The sequence below is a fragment of the Carettochelys insculpta genome, chromosome 2 (genome assembly GCF_033958435.1).
Source record: "Carettochelys insculpta isolate YL-2023 chromosome 2, ASM3395843v1, whole genome shotgun sequence".
Classification (NCBI taxonomy): Eukaryota; Metazoa; Chordata; order Testudines; family Carettochelyidae; genus Carettochelys; species Carettochelys insculpta.
This window is the reverse complement of record NC_134138.1, coordinates 39802920-39820433: the sequence shown is the minus strand read 5'-3', so window position 1 is coordinate 39820433 and position 17514 is coordinate 39802920. Positions and strand designations below refer to the sequence as shown.

Below are 17514 nucleotides of genomic sequence, written 5' to 3'. Positions count from 1 at the left end.
ATATAAAAATCAATTCCTCCTCCCACCCAAATGACAAGTATTGCCATTGCCTAGCAACTATCAGGGAACTCTTCTAATCTACACATTTACTATTCTGCAAAAGTTCATCAGAACAGCCAGCTCCATTCCCCTTCACAGCATGTTGCCTGCTGCAGAGCAGGAGCTTGGAAACCAGGAATTCTCATGAAGGAGCAGTATTCAGTATTAAGACCTACCCTGAGAGTCAAAGGGCAGTGTCTTTCTGAGCTACCTTGTACCTGACCTGAAGCAGGGGCTTTGCTGAACTCAGCTCTGGGGGCAGCAAAGAGCCCACTGAGGGGAAGAGGCAGAGTGGTTGCAGAGCCCTACAGGAGCAAAGCCTTTCAGATAGCAAGGTTGCACTCCTGGTCACCGGCTTTGCCCCTGGCCAAAGGGCCCTGCTCCCATGGATTTCCACACCCGCTCTGCACCTTCCCAAGTGTCCCTTGTTCCCACTCCTCCTCTGCCATCCTTGAGCTTGAGCACTGTAAATCAGCTATTTGCAGCACTCCAGAAGCTCTGGGAAGATAGGGAAAGAGGTGCTGAGCAAAGGCCCTCAGGCTTTTCTTGGAGTGCTCCAGCCTCAGTGCACCCACAGATGCTGAGCCACCAATGTTGCTGGATGAGGGAAGTCCAGATTTAGAGGTCCAACCTAAAGTTGCAATGTCACTTCTCATCAAGGATTAATTTAGTATGACTCTACCCATACTCAGCTGTACAACAGGGATTAAAAACATTTATAATCTGTTTCTGCAATCAGGTTGGCACAGAACCATGCTTAAATAAAAGTGAACAGGTTTTAAAACAGTTTTTGCTGACCCACTGAATTAGGTTAGCTGGATCCATATTTACAAAGCTCCCAGGTGCTGTTAGAAAGTTGCATGATGGATGGACTCTGTACAGCACACCCTCAGGAACTTAGCTTGATGAACATAGCCTGAAGCAGAACAATAGATAGGAGGTATTTGAAAGGAGGAAATAAAGAGTCTGTATTCCCAATGATTAGAGCACAGGACTATGAATCATGAGATGTAGGCTGTATTTCTAGCTCTGGTAATGACCTGCTGACTGTCCTTGGGCCAAGTCACTTCTCTGTTCCTCTTTCAATCCACATCATTACTATGCTGCTAAAAAGATTAAATACCAAGTCTATCAGCTAAGCAATTGGAAAGGAAAGAACAGAGCTATAGGACGACAGCACCTCAAGAACTTTTAAAAGTCATAATTCTAAAGCTTTAAAAAATTACACAGAAAAACATGAACTCAGTTAGAAAACAAGAGTGCTTAACTGACTGACAGACATGTAGCAAGAGCAGACCCCAGAAGGGATTCGAAAATCAGTCAGACCATGGTTTACAGCAGGAGTGTGCAAAGTGGGGACAGGCTCCTTCGGGGGGTGGGGTGGGGGGATGAAATTTCATAAGCAGGGGTGCAGCACGATTGACTGCTGGGTGTCAGGCTCATGTATCATTACAAATGTTGAAATAGTTACTGTTTCTATGTATTTGTATTCACCTTCATATACTGATTAATAAAGTTTTTACATTCCTCACATGTGCCCAAAGTGTTTTTTTTTTAAATATGAACATAACCAAAATTTCCATTGGTTTGGATTACATTAGACAGGTTGCAGGGGAGTGTGGGGTGCATGCACAAAGTAAGCTGATTGCAGGGATGAAAAGTGGGGCCCGGCATTAAAAGTTTGCTCTCCCCTGCAGCAACTAGAGGAAAAACAGATTTGTTATTTGTGACATTGCCTTGTTTTACTAATAAAATACGCTGTTTAACACAAACATGTCAAAATATTTAACTGCAAGAACAGATTGACTTGTCTTTTTAAACAAGCCTTTTTCACTGACAAATATAAACCCTAAACTGCAAATTAGAAGCTTGTTTTCTCTATGTATCCCCATACATTATAGCACATCTACTCTTTGGAGTTACCTAGGTGTCTGAGAATTTGAGATCAGTTTCCAAAGAACCAAATAAAGGTCACGTTGCTCTACAGGTGGAGCAGGCCTCATTCCCCTAGGTGATGTTCAAACAGAAAAAGATAGTTCCAGCCTCAAGAAGCTTACAAGATAAGAGCCAACAGATAGGTACAGAGAAGGGATTACAAGAAAACAATGAGACAATACTGGCCAGCGTAACATGCAGCAGCATTGGTGTATCTAAAGCCACAATTTCTTTTCTCAAGTTTTTGTGGCTATAGAATAACAGAAAAAAAGTGAAGTTGGAATGAGCCCTAAGAAGTTACCTAGCCCATTCTTTTCCACTCAGACAGAATTAAATAAACCAAGATGACCCCCAGAAGGTGTTTGTCTAATATTGTCTTAAAAACCTACAGTGACAGGTTTTCCACAATCTCCCAAGGTAACCTATTGCTAAGGAAGTTGTGGAATCTCAGAGAACCAGAGTATTAAGGAGAAACCTGAAGAAGGATAACAAGGCAGATGTGTGGATGTTTCCCACTAGCACTTTCCAAAGGACAGCTTGGGAGAATGCATAAAGATGCTTGTTTGGAAATTTAACTAGTGGGCAACAGAAGATGGCATAATGAACCAGAGACAAGTAGGCAGTGGAGAGCATCAACAGTGCAGACAAGCAGCTTGTGTTTGATCATTTTTAATTACTGAGGCTGCCACAGTGGACAAAGTAAAATGCCCACAGGCGATTCTTATGTGTGACTGCGTGATTTAATGCTGCTGAAAGCTGGAATGAAAATGGATGTTTGAATGAGCTTAAAAAGGTTTACGTGGAGCAGAGTCAAGTATAAAAGCCAGAGACAGAGCAGACAAACCAGAATGCAGAAACAGCAAAATTGATTTCCTTCTTTGACAAGGTATCTTGCTTGGTGTATAGAGGAAATGTAGTAGACATAATATAACTGTACCTTAGTACAGCTTTTAGACCATCACACACAACATTCTTATGAGGAGGTATACAGATTTGGTAGAACTACCATCAAGTGGAAATCTAATTGGTTAAAACAACTGCAAACAAGGATTAACTATTAATAGAATGATGTCATATTGGAGGGAGGGCTCAAGTGGGGTTTCATGAGGATGTGTTCTTGGGCTGCTGCTACACTACCATTCTCCTGTCAGAGGTCGCCTGGTAATGAGGTGCTAACCCACACATCCAGTGCCTCATTAGCATAATGGAAACCGCACAAACAGACTTTGAATTGCAGATTGATGGTGAAGATGGGGGCAGCTTCGAAATAAGCACCCCGCTTCGACATTCCCTTATTCCCACTGAACTAGATTGGAGCAGGGAATGTCGAAGCAGGGCGCTTATTTCGAAGCTTCCCCTATCTTCACTGTCAAGCTGCAATTCGAAGTCTGTTCATAAAGCTGCCGTTATGCTAATGAGGCACTGAATATGCAAGGTAGTGCCTCATTAGCCTGCTTCGAATTGTCTCATTACCATGACACCTTTGACAGGAGAACAGTAGTGTAGCAGTAGCCTTGGTCTTGTGTTACTTAGTATTTTAAGTTCCTGACTGTAGGAAGAGAGGATATACTGGTCATACCTGCAGATGAGACAAAGCTGGGGAGGAGCGAGGAGAGGAGAAGAAGTGTCACCACTTTGTATGCTAGAGATAAAATTTAAAGCGATCCTGGAAAATTAGAGTACTGGAAAACAGAAAATGCTAAATGTACAAATACAGAATGGGAGAAGACTGGCTTAGCAGCTGCACCGCTGAGAAGAATCTGTGATGGATCATAACCTCAACATGAGTAAACAACGTAATACTGTTGTAAAAGAACAAATAATTCAGATGTGATTAACAGAAGCACAGCATGCAAGTTATGGGAGGTAAGCGTACTGCTCTACTTGGTGCTGGTGAGGCCTCAGCTGGACTACCATGTTTAATTTGTCACCATTGTGTAGAAAGAATCCTGAGATGAGTGTCAAAGATGGTCAAAAGGATGTAATGCAAACCGCATGAACAAAGGCTAAAGAAACTGGGTATGTTCAGTTTGGAAAAAGAAGGAGACATGATTATGGTCTTCAAATTACTTGAAAGATTCCCAAAAAGAAGATGGAAAATAAAAAGTGCTCTTGCACCATAGAGGATCGGCAGTAGACAACTGGTTCAAACTGCAGATTTAGCAGACACACACTAAAAGTTTTAGGTAAATACTTCCTAGCTGTAAGAGCAGTGGACCAACGGAACAAATTACCGAGGGAGGTCAAAAAAAACCTCCTTCACTGGGGGGGTTTCTAAAAGAGGATGCATAGCCATCTGTCTCAGAGGGTCCACACTCAAGCAAATCCTGCATTTTGGCAGGGAGCTAGTGCCTCCTAACACTACGGGTCTGCTATACACAGGCAGACTTGAAAGGGGAGTCGCACAATGGAGTAGCAGACATGAACCAAGGAAAACGGTAACATGGCTATGACAGGTAGTAAATGTAGACTGCAGTCTAGTAAACAAGAGTATGTAAAATGGTTACCCACCTTTCCATAACTACTGTTCATAAAGATGTGTTATACAAATTCATTCTACTCTTAGGTCTGCATGTGCCTTGTGCACGGATACTAAATATTTTTGCCTTTTGCGATACCTCTGGGGACAGCTTGAGTGCCCTGTGCTGCTACATACCACTGCTTGCCATTATAAGAGGACAAATCCACCCCCAACTCTGCTCAGTTTCTTCATGCTGGATGTATTCTTATACAAATGGAAAGATGGGTGAGTCATGAAACAGTTATGTGCAACACAACTTAATGAGCAACAGTCAAGGCAAGAAAGGTACTATTTATCTGAGTGACTGAACATATCAGATCCACTGTTGATGACTCAAGTATAGAGCTAAGGTCTAGAATCTGTGTGAACAGAGATTGTAAAATCACCTGCGTGAAGCTGGCAACAGCTCCAGCTCAGAGTAGTGCTCAACCCAGCGCTCCATCTGTTTGGGTTTGTCAGCAATGACTTCACCAGATTTGGATTTCAGAGGTGCCATCTTGTTCTGGGTGGGTCCTAATGCCTTCCTCATACCCTCGTACATTCCTCTGAGATTACCAAAGTTGGCACAGGTCTGGATGCTGCTGCATAGCTGGAGCCAGTGGTTGTTGGCACAGCGCCTGGCTGTCTGCCGTACGCAGCCCTCGATACCATCGAGCTCCTACCAGTAATGGACGAACTGGATCAAGAACTGACTGTGGATGAACTGAAGAGAGCCATCGACAGCATTGCAGCAGGAAAGGCCCCTGGTCAGGATGGTATACCACCAGAGGTAATCAAGTGTGCCGCGGACACACTCCTGGAACCCCTACATGAGCTACTGTGCCTGTGCTGGAAAAAGGGTAAGGTTCCACAGGATATGCGCAACGCTAACATTGTAATGTTGTATAAGAACAAAGGAGACAGAAGCGACTGCAACAACTACCGTGGAATCTCCCTCCTAAGTGTCACTGGTAAACTGTTCGCACACGTCATCCTTGGCAGACTCCAGAAGATTGCTGAGAGGGTGCACCCCGAATCGCAGTGCGGATTCCGCGCAGAGAGGTCTACCGTTGACATGGTCTTCTCTCTAAGGCAGCTGCAGGAGAAGTGCAGGGAGCAGAGAAAGCCACTCTACACAGAACTTCATCGACCTGACCAAGGCCTTTGACTTGGTCAGCAGGGATGGTCTGTTCAAACTGCTCCACAAGATAGGCTGTCCTCCACGGTTACTCAAGATGATCCAGTCCTTCCACGAAGACATGAGAGGAACCATCCAATATGACGGCGCATTATCGGATGCTTTCAGAATCAGGAGCGGCGTCAAACAAGGATGCGTGCTTGCTCCGACATTGTTTGGGATCTTCTTCGCACTCCTCCTGAAGCATGCCTTTGGATCTTCAACAGAGGGCATCTTGCTGCACACAAGCTCTGATGGGAAACTGTTTAACCTTGGAAGGCTGAAAGCTAAGTCTAAGGTGCGAGAAGCCCTCATCAGAGACATGCTGTTCGCAGACGATGCTGCTGTAGTGTCTCACACAGAAGACCAGCTTCAAAAACTACTGGATCAGTTCTCCAAAGCGTGCAAGGACTTTGGGCTTGCCATCAGCCTAAAGAAGACAAATATACTTGTTCAGGATGTTGCTGAATCCCCATCAATCAGCATTGACAACTATACGTTAGAGGTCGTCCACGAGTTCGTTTACCTCGGGTCCACCATCACTGACAACCTGTTGTTGGACACTGAGCTAAATAGGAGGATTGGAAAAGCGGCCACAACTCTGTCCAGACTCAGCAAGAGTGTGTGGAACAACAACAAGCTGTACACTCACACCAAAATGCAAGTCTACAGAGTCTGCATCCTCAGCACCCTCCTTTATGGCAGCGAGGCTTGGACCCTATATGCCCGCCAGGAAAAGAGGCTGAACGTCTTCCACTTGTGCTGCCTCAGGCACATCCTTGGAATATCATGGAAGGACGGAGTGACCAACACCGCCGTCCTCGAGCAAGCTGGAATCCCAACCATGCACACCCTCCTCAGGCAGTGTCGACTCCGCTGGCTTGGCCACGTCCACAGGATGAATGATGGAAGGATTCCAAAAGACATCCTGTATGGTGAGCTAGCCTCTGGCAAAAGACCTCCCGGACGCCCCCAGTTGCGCTACAAAGATGTCTGCAAGAGAGACCTCAGAGAGGCAGACATCGAGCTGGACAACTGGGAAGAACTAGCAGATGACCGCAGCAGATGGAGGCAGGGGTTACACAAGGGCCTTCAGAAGGGCGAGATGAAGATCAGACAGCTAGAAGAGGAGAAGCGAGTGCACAGAAAGCACAATAAGGACTTGCCAGACACCCACTACATCTGCAAGAGATGCTGCAAGGACTGTCACTCTCGTGTGGGTCTTCATAGTCACAACAGACGCTGTAAATGAAGTCCTCAATTGAAACTTTAAAGAGCACGATCCATAGTCTATGCAGACTGAAGGATGCCTACTACTACTACTACTACTGAAGCTGGCAACATCTCTGAACTGCTAAATAATGGCAAAATGAGAAGTGAAGGGATTGGCTGAAGAACAAGTTGCTGCTTTTCAAATGGTTATAACAGGTACTCAAACTAGGAAAGCTGCAGAAGCCGCTTGTGCTCTAGCTAAATGCACCAGCACTCCAGCTGGTTGGGTAGTGTTAGCTGGTAGCATAAGTGGACCCAGGAGATTCTCTGGATGGAAAACTGGACTGCTCTTAGTCTATAAAGCAAATAAGATTAAGAGTTTTGCATAGACATCTGGAATGATTCTTTATGCTCCATGTAGAAAGTTAATGCTCTTCTCACACTGAATGTGTGGAAGCCTTTCACCACACCTACACTGATGGGAAAATATGTAACCAACAGATAGCATGGTGAATGGGAAAACTAGAGACCACTTTTGTAAGGAGCTTTGGGTGCCATCTGAGATGAACCTTATCTTTATTTAAAAATAAATAAATAAATAAATAAATAAACCTATGGGATAAAATTCTGAAGTAGGCCATGATATTTGCTAAGACCCACTGTTCCAAAATAGAGTCTGGTAAGCCTCCCCACCCCAGCCATCTGGGGCGGGCATCCCAGTTGATGTAAATTAAGTTCCTAGGCAGCCACATTCCAGGAAGGGGCCCTGTGGGGAGGGTAATTGGACTATAGTTAAAGAGCGACTGACACGATTCTTTCACTATCTTCCGCTTTGATCCTGCATTGCCCACTTGCTTTGATTCTGTAGAGATAACACGAATGATCACGTCCATGCAAAGATTACATCAGGATGCCAGACGAGACATCACTGCTCTACACATCAGTGCATTACAGACAAGATATCACTTTATACATTGATGTTGGGGACTGCACTCTTCAAACGACTTGTTTGTAGATAAAATGTTCTGTAAAGTCTTTGTAACTTCCAGATTGTTTGTTAATTCACATAGATTGGTTATTGGTTATGCTCATTTCCTAACTGTCTATTCCTATCCTTTCCTCTGCCTATCAGATCTCTATATAACCAATCACAACTTGATGCCTGTCAGTGCATTCTGAAACTCATCCAAGTTCAGAATCACTCTGTCAGCTGGTTGTAATAAACCTTTGTTGCTTCACATACAGTATCCAGACTTTATTCCAACACAAACAAACAAACAAACAAAAAAAAAATCCCACAATCTCATAGAAGAGACTTCATACCACAGCTGTCAGTCCACCAACCCTTCTGGAGAGGTGATCATTACTACAAATGCTACCTCCCTAGAGAGGAAAAGGAGAGAGAGTAAATCTCAAGGGTTTCAAAGGAGGGTCCCATTAGACCTGTTAGGAACTTAATTCAGATCCCAATGAAGGATGGGATCCAACACCTGAGATTTTAATCAGGCCAGGCCCTTCAGGAATCAAATAATGTGGTTGGAGAAAAGGGGCTTATCCGTTTATATACAGGAAGCTGAAACAGATAAATGCACCCTTACAGAAGTAAGAGATTCTGTTTTAGAGCTAGAAGACAGTCCAGCATACCGTTAAAGGATGCTTGCCCAGGAGAGACACTTGCTGTGAGACCAAATGGAGAAACTCTTTCACATAAGACAGGTACATGATCCTAGTTGAGAGTTTCCTACTATTTCTTGGGTATTCTGTGAGCAAAACCTTTCAAAGGATATCATTAATAACACATCTATGCTGTGAGATGGAACGTAGAACATGGCTTCAGAAAATGATGTCTGGATCCAACAGGAGTGATGAGGAGTCTCCAATGTCAGCAGGGTTGAGTATCAGTACTGAGTGGGCCACACTGGAGCTATAAAATGAGACTAGCATGATTCTTTTTTTATTTTGGACACTAATTGGGAGCAAAGGAGTTGTAGGGAAGGTATGTAGAAGGCAACTCTCCCAAGACAGGGATTCTGTACAGCTTCTCCATCAGCAACAGAACTGAGGACATTTCCTGTTGTCCCCTTCTTGCAAAAAGCTCCACTTTGGGAATCCAGTCCCATTTGGAAGATGGCCCATGCTGTTTGGGAATAACAGTCTGTATGGATCAGTAATGGATCAACTCAGGTAATACTGAACAAAATATTTTACCAGTGAAACACAGCAATAATACATCCAGTTATCCTTTAATTGCTGCCTTCACCATTTCCGCATTCTGTAAAGCGCAATCATTGACTGATTTTGTATTCCTCCTGTGTCCTGCTCTCCCTATGTCTGTCTATCAGTTAAGCACTCTGGGGCTGTGCTCACTGGGTTTAATCACTTGGACTCAATGGCCGCTCGAGGTCCCTTCCAATTGTATGATTTTATTCTCTTTCCTCAGAAGGTAAGTGGCTTTAAGAGGAATGAGTGGGCTATCAAAAAATCCTGACAGAATTCATTTGATTGCACTCCTCTTTGCTGGTGTAGGTAAAACATGATCACTGAGTTGTCTGTGATATGTTTATCTGATCATGGTAGGGGAGGAACTTTGAGCAGACTAGATCACTTACTCTGAACTTTGTTGTTTGTGAGAGTCTCCAAGATCTTAGATGATCTAAAACCACAATTCTCCAGGGACCCAATGTGAGCTCCCCAACCTAGCGATGACATGCCTGGGACTAGATTGAGCATTGGTAGAGTAGGAAGGAAGGGAACTCCCACACAAGCTTTCAGAGGGTCTTTCCGCTAATCCAGACACAAGAGGACCAGCTCAGGCAGTCGAACTACCTTGCCCACATGGTCACAGTTCAAAGTATATATTTATGCTAGCTATGTCTGTAGCATCCTAAATTGCAGTTTGGAATAGTGCACTGCATCTGACCAAGTGGGTCTTTGCCCATGAAAGCTTATGCTCATACATTTCTGTTAGTGTATAAGGTGCCGCAGGACCCCTTGTTGCTTTTTCTTATATAGGTACAGGCTGCCATGTGACCTAACAGACTGAGGAAGTTGCATACTTTTCTGAGTGGGGAAGCTTTTGTTTGAAATTTTAGTTTTTGAATCGTTTCAAAATCTGGTTTGTGGCAGAGAAGCCCTGGCCTTTGTTGAGGAGAGGACTGCTCCAATGAATTTTATTTTCTACACAGATCTTAGTACTGATTTTTCTCAATTCAGTAGGAGCCCAAGAGTACTGAATATGGTTAGATCAACTGATATGCTGGACAAGATTGAGACTCTGACTGAAGATAAACTAGCTGCTGCTAACACCACAATGCATTTTGTGACTTCCTGGCTGTGTCTGTACTAGCCCCAAACTTCAAAATTGCCATGCAAATGGCCATTTTGAAGTTTACTAATGAAGCGCTGAAATACATATTCAGCACTTCATTAGCATGCGGGAGGCCGCGGCACTTCAAAATTGACGTGCCTCGCCACCGCGCAGCTGTTCCCGACGGGGCTCCTTTTCGAAAGGGCCCCGCCTACTTCGAAGTCCCCTTATTTCCATGAGCAGATGGGAATAAGGGGACTTCGAAGTAGGCGGGGTCCTTTCGAAAAGGAGCCGCGCGGTGGCGAGGCGCGTCAATTTCGAAGTGCCGCGGCCGCCTGCATACTAATGAAGCACTGAATATGTATTTCAGTGCTTCATTAGTAAACTTTGAAATGGCCATTTGCGTGGCCATTTCGAAGTTTGGGGCTAGTGTAGACACAGCTCCTGAGGAGCAGCCACCAGGCTGAACAGAAGAATTGTGAACTGAAAAAAAGACAGCCATTCACCAAGAACTCGAGTGATTTTTTGATAGTAGAGATGTATTGAGATAGAAAAGAAAGTGCCCCTCAAGTGGAGGACAGCATATTAGTCTCCTTGTTCCAAGGGAGGATTAATAGACGCTATAATAACTACACTGAATTTTATTTTCTTCAGGAATTTGTTCAACTCTCCTAGATCTATAATGGCACCAACCAGCACTCCCTCAAAGCTGTGAGCTTGTGCGGCCACTCAGGAGAGATCCAAAGGCCATTTAGCTGAACAGAACAGCGCCCACAGCTAGGTGCACATACATTTATTCCTCACTCTGATGGAAAAGATTAGAAGGAATGTTGGCACCAATGCCTCTTCTTAACTTGGGGATCATGAAAGTGTTACTCATGTTGTGCAGCGCCTAAGGGTCTTTGAGCTGTGTTCCCCTGTAGGTACACTCCACTTAAGGTGTTTATGGTGCCCTGCGCTTTTAGTTGGAAGTTTTTAGCAACAAACACCCATCCTGAAGAACCTCAGGCTCTATCTACACTAGGAAATAAAGTCAGATTTATTAAAGTTGACTTTATACCACTATCAGAGGAGTAGCTATGTTAGTCTGTAGCTGCAAAAAAAGAAGTCCTGGAGCACCTTATAGACTAACATTTTTGGAGCATAAGCTTTCGTGGGCAAAGACCCACTTTGTCAGATGCATCTTTGCTCACAAAAGCTTATGCTCCAAAACATCTGTTAGTTTGTAAGGTGCCACAGGACTTTTCATTGTTCATACCACCAGATTTTATAAGTTGGTGGCGAGTGTCCACATGTTTAGAAAGTTGACATAATAATGTGCCCCCATTACCTTTGCTAAGTTCAACTGTGTCAGCAATGTATTGTACCTATCCAACAGTTCCTGCATCCTTGTTGCATTCTGGATTTCTGTGCCAGTGTGTTATTGGAAAAAAAATGCGCTCCAAGTAGTCGTGGGTGTCTGATATCATCCCAGAGTGAATGGCCCTCACTCCCCACTCCCACAGTTGAAAAACTGCCAAATGCATTTTTGCATAACTTTTCTACAGCTTGCCCCGGCACATGCTGTTACAAGGCTAGAAGGCCAGTCCTGAGAAATGTAAAATGCAGAAATAAAAATCTGAGAAGTTTCAATTTGGAGCTACTGAAAAGTTTTTTGGTATTGTTGAAATGCTTTATTTTGATAGTGTTATTCTGATTCATTTCATTTTGACCTGGCAGCTGTGTGGTGTGGGGGGCTGAGCTAAAGAGCCCAGCAGCCGCGTGGTGTTGAGCTGGAGAGTCTAGGCTAATTCTAGAGAGCAGCAGAGGTGAAAGGGATGGTCAGAACAGACATTGAGGGGAACTGTACAATACATCTGGAAGTCAAAATATCAAATTAAATAATGCTCTGCCTACACTAGCATTAAGCTGACCTTGTAAATTCAAATGTGATGCTACTCCTCATGAAGTGGCCTGAATTGCTTACTGGTTTATAGCACAGTACTTGGTAAACACATGGACAGATGTCCAAATAGCATCTTTGCATGTCTTCTCGTTAGAAATGATTAAGGAAGGTGCACGATGCCGCTTGTGCTCTTGTGGAACAGGTGCAAACAATGCTTGCGATTGGCATTCTGTGAAGTTTGCAGCAAAGTTTTATGCATTGTGAGATCCATTTGGATAACCTTTGTTTAGACGTCAGTTGCACCTTTGATCTCTCCACAGAGCGGAGACAGAGTATTGGTGATTTTCTGAAAGTCTTTGTCTTTTTCAGATAGAAGGTGAGAGCTCCACGCATGTTGAGGGTATGAAGATCCATCTCCCTGGTGTCTTAGTGTGGTTTGGGGTAGAATAAAGGTAAGTAGATTTGTTGACTGGGGTGAAAAAAGAAAAGATTACTTTTGGTAATTTGGGATGTAGCCTAAAGATTACTTTATGCTTTTGGAAAATCGTAAATGGTGGGTCTACCACGAGGGCCACTAGTTTCCCTAACCTTCTGGCTAACATAATATTCATGAGGAAGGGGACATTCACGGATACGTGTGAATGTGAGTATGTGGCCAGTGGTTCAAATGGTTTCATGTGAGCGTACATAATATCACGCTTAGATCCCACACCAGCATGGGATGCTGAATAGGTGAGTAAGTATTATTTAACCATCTGATAAATTTCCTCATGATAGGTTGAATGAACACTGAATGTCCAACTACTGCATCATGCTTGGCAGAAATTCATGTTAAGTGTACCCTTATGAATGTGTTTGCAAGGCCCTGATGATAAAGGTGCACTATGCAATCCAAAGGCAGCAAATGCCTCTAGAAGGTGAAGCTTCTGGAGCTCTGAGCCACATCTTGTGCAGAGTTCTCACTCCACCTCATGTAGGTACAGAAATTCATGAATGAGACACTGACCCAAAGGAAGCTGTGGGGCTCTTTCAGTACGGGGGCCAAAGATACATTTGTTGGAGTACTCCACACCTATGCTGTACTACTAAAAGCACTCTCCCTACATGATGACATGGCTGTGGGTGAAGGGGTGAAAGTGCTGTTTCCATAAGCAAGCAAACAACTAAGTCTCAGTGCTCTATCTTTTTTGAATGGGGTTTGATGCTCTGACCAGTGTGATACATGTTACTAATGCAGGTCACACTCGAGAACTTCAGACAAAGCAAATAAGAGCTGACATAGGCCTTGACAATGTCCCGAGAGAACTAAATCCTAACAAGCAAGGCATCATTCCAGTGCTGAGCCCAGAACCAAAATCAAAAGAATTGGCATTAAATTTACTTGAAAAAAAAGTAAACTATTTACAATGGTGAGGGATGTACTTGAGTAAAGAATTCTGAGATTGTGCCAATAACTGTCACTAGAGATAAGAAGGAACTGAAGAGGGCTGGGAGCAGTTCCATCCACTTACACTAGTGTGCTGTGCTTTGTACAGATAGAAGATAAGCGAGCCGCTCTGACAGGCATCGCTGAAGACAGAAGTTACTCACCTTTGTGCAGAAACTATTATTCTTTGAGATGTGTCCCTGTGGGGTGTTCCATATCTGGTGTTGGACTCACTCCTTTGCCACAGTTCAGAGATTTTTACAGCCATGGATGGCTGGACCACACATGCACAGCAGCTTGAGGCTCCTCACACACTCTTAGTCATGTGCACGGTCCAGCTGAAACCAATTCCTGGAAGCCCCCCCAGAATCTGAAAGATACGAAAGAGAAAACTCTGGAGTGGGGAGGAAAGGTTGGTTGTGGAGCATCCACGGGGACACATATTGAAGTATAATTGTTACTGCACAGAGGTGAGTAACTTCCGTATCTTTGAGTGGTCCCCATGGGTGCTCCACATCTGGTGTCTGACTAGCAATATCCCCCAAAAGAAGAAAACATGGAGGAGAGTACCAAAAGCACAGCTGTTGAGAGCAGAGCATCCCCTGCCAGCTGGTGCTGAATTGTGCAGTGTCTGACGAAAGTATCATGCAATGACCATGCTGCTGCATGGCAGATGTCCTTTAGTGGTACGCCTTTGAAGAAGGCCATGGAAGCTGCCATTGCTCTGGTGGAATGGACTTTAGGTTGGATAGGTAATGATATACAACGGATAGAGTAGCAAGTGGTGATATAAGAAATAATGAGGTTGGAGAGCCTTTGAGAGGATATGGCTTCTCCTCTGGAGTGGTCATCAACTGATACTATCAAACTACCTGTCTTACGGAACGGTTTGGTTCTGCCAATGTAAACTGCCAAAGCCCTTTGTACACCGAGGGAGCGTAGCCTTGCCTCATGATGAGATGCATGACGCTTTGGGTAAAACGAAGGCAGGATTATAGGCTCCCTGATGTGAAATTCAGATGAGACCTTGGGATAAATGCTGGGTGAAGTATGAGTACCACCCCTTCCTTATTGAAGATGGTAAAAGGCAGACTAGTCATCAAAGCGGCCATGTCGCTGACTCTGCGAGTGGATGTAACAGCTAAAAGAGCAACACAGTTTTCACAGTGCGGTACTAAAGGGAGGTACTGGCTAAAGGTTCAAATGGGGTTCTGGAGAGAGACTACAGGACCAAATCTAGGCCCTAAGGCAGAGGAATGGGTCAACGAGGAGCATACCAGTTGGCCAGACCTTTGCCCATCCTGTCACCAAAATTTTCTCAAACACTGACCTATCATTGATATTGCTGTAAGGTGCACCTTTAAAGATGCCAATCCCATTAGTTTAAGGTGTAGGAGGTAGTCAAAGATGACATGTATGGGAACTTCTGAAGAAGCCAGGATCTTTGAGGAGCACCAGGCTGCAAACCTCGCTCACTTGGACAGGTAAGTATTGTGGGTAGACGACTGACTATGCATTAGTATCTGTTTGACCTGTTCAGAGCAGTATTGCTCGGAGGTGTTGAGCCAACTATCCACCAAGCTGCAAGGTGAAGATTGTGCAGCTGGGGAGTGCAGCACCAACTGCTGGTTCTGACTGAGGAGATCTGGTAAATCGGGAAGTGGGTAAGAAGAAGGACACAGAGACATCTGCCTTAAGAATAGAAACCAGTGCTGTTGGGCCCATACTGGGGCCACCAGGATCATCCTGGCTCTGTACATATTGGCGTTCTCTAGGACCTGAGGTATGAGAGGCGTCAGGGGGAAAGTGTAGAGTAGAGGGTCCCTCCATCTGATTATGAGTGCATCTCCCAGGGAGCCCAAGCCCAGTTCCACCCTGGAACACTAACAAAGGCATTTTCTGTTTTTGAAGGTGGCAAAGAGGTTGATGTGGGGATAGCCCCACTTGTGGAAAACTAGCTGGGGAATGTTGGTGCACAATTCCCACTCATGGTCTGGTGCAAACTTCCTGCTTAAGAAGTCCACTGTGGTATTGTTGACCTCTCGTAAATATGAAGCCACTTATATTAGCTTGTTGCGTATGCACCAATCCAGAGGCGAATCGCTTCTGTGCAATGGGAGGGAGATCTCGCCCCCTCCTTGATGACTGATATAGTACATGGGGGCAACATAGTCCATAAATACTCTGACTGTAGAATCACAGGTGTGACTTAAAGTGTTTGCATGCATTGAGGACTGTCCTCAATTCCAATAAGTTTACGTGCCGGGTCAGCTCGTGCAGGGACCATCACCCTTGTATCGAGATTCTGTCCACGTGAGCTCCCCACACCAGTAGGGAAGCCTCCATTGTTATTAGGAATGTTGGTGGCAGTTGGTGGAAGGGCATGCCTGAAAGGAGATTGTCCCAGCTCATCCACCATCACAATGATTCTAGGACGTGGACTGGTAGTGACACCATCTCGTGGACATGTTCTGTTGGATGTATAGGCCACTGCCATCCAATACTGTAAACTACAAAAGTGGAGCCTGGCATATCGAGCCAAACATATGGTAGCAGCCATGTGACCCTCAACTGTAGGCAAGTACGGATTTGAATTGTTGGGCTGTGGCTCACGACGTCGATAAGAGTCTGAATGGCGTGGAAACATGGGAGGGGCAGATAGGGCCTGGCTGTGATCAAGTCTAATTGAACTTCTAAGAATTTGATAGCTTGCATCGGTTCGGTAACCAACTTCTGTTCGTTTATGATGAGGGCCAAGCGACAGAAGGGTGTGCTTCGTGACATGAATCGTATTGAGTGTCTCTCTGCGTGAACGACCTTTTACAAGGCAATCGTCCAAACAGGAAAATATTTGGACGCCCTGATGGCAAAGGTACGCTGCCACCACAGCAAGAGTCTTGGAGAATACTCTGGGGGCAGTCGAAAAACTGGAAGGTAAGACTTGGTATTGAAAATGGTCGTCACCCACCGTGAAGCGGAGAAAATATCTGTGAGCAGGATGAATGGTGATGAGAAAATAGGCATCTTGTAGGTCGAGGGCTGCAAACCAATCACCATTGTCTACCAGAAGAATGATGGAAGCGACAATGAACATCCTGAACCATTGTTTGCGACGGTACTGGTTCGGAGCTTGTAGGTCTAGTATCAATCTCCACCTGCCGCTCTTCTTCTTGGTCAGGAAATAACGAGAATAAAATCCTCCTTCTCTGACCTCTTCTGATACCTGTTCCACAGCCCCTATGGAAAGGAGGCAATCCAGCTCCTCCCTTAAAACAGTGTTCTGAGAGGGGTCCCTGAAGAGGGACAAAGTGGCAGGGGTGGTAGGAGGAGGGGAGGGGGATGGTATATCCTGATGCGATTATTTCCAGGACCCAATGATCCAATGTGATATTAGCCCAAAGGTCATAAAACTAGTGAAGACGGTGATGGAAAGTGGGTATGGAGGGTGTGAGACAATGGCAACAGTCGGGCAGTCCGCAACCAACCTGTCAAGCCTGCTGTCTCATGGGTTGGGCCAGCTGGTTACGGTGTCGTTGTCTGTCTATTGTGATTATGATCTAAATCCTTTTGTTGATATTGTGGGCGATGGAAAAAGTAATCATACCTCCTCTGGAAGGGATGGTATCGTCTTCGATGTTGTGGTGGTGTGTACATACCTAATGTATGTAAAGTCATTCGAGAGTCCTTACTTGAGTGGAGGATGTCACCTGTGGCCGCAGCAAACAGCTTAATTTCATCAAAAGACAAATCTTCAACTTTATTTTGTAGTTCTTTTGGCACTCCTGAAGACTGTAACCAGGATGCATGACGCATAACAATTGCTGTGGAACATGCTGCGATATCGGCAACATCCAGCATGACCTACACCCCGGTTCTAGATGCAACATAACCCTCGTGTACAAGGGACTGTAGTACTAGTTTCTTTGACCCTGGGAGGTAGTCCATTAACAATCAATTTTGTGTAGTTGTCGAAATTGTGATTCGACAAATGGGTTGCGTGGTTAGCCATTCTGAGTAGGAGTGTGAAAGATGA

General features: G+C 44.7%; 1 protein-coding gene across 5 annotated transcripts in view; it reads right to left on the bottom strand.

The window, feature by feature from the left end:
- LRP12 (LDL receptor related protein 12) overlaps positions 1–17514 on the bottom strand; it is a 93762-nt gene that overhangs the window by 17420 nt on the left and 58828 nt on the right. The window lies entirely within an intron of this gene.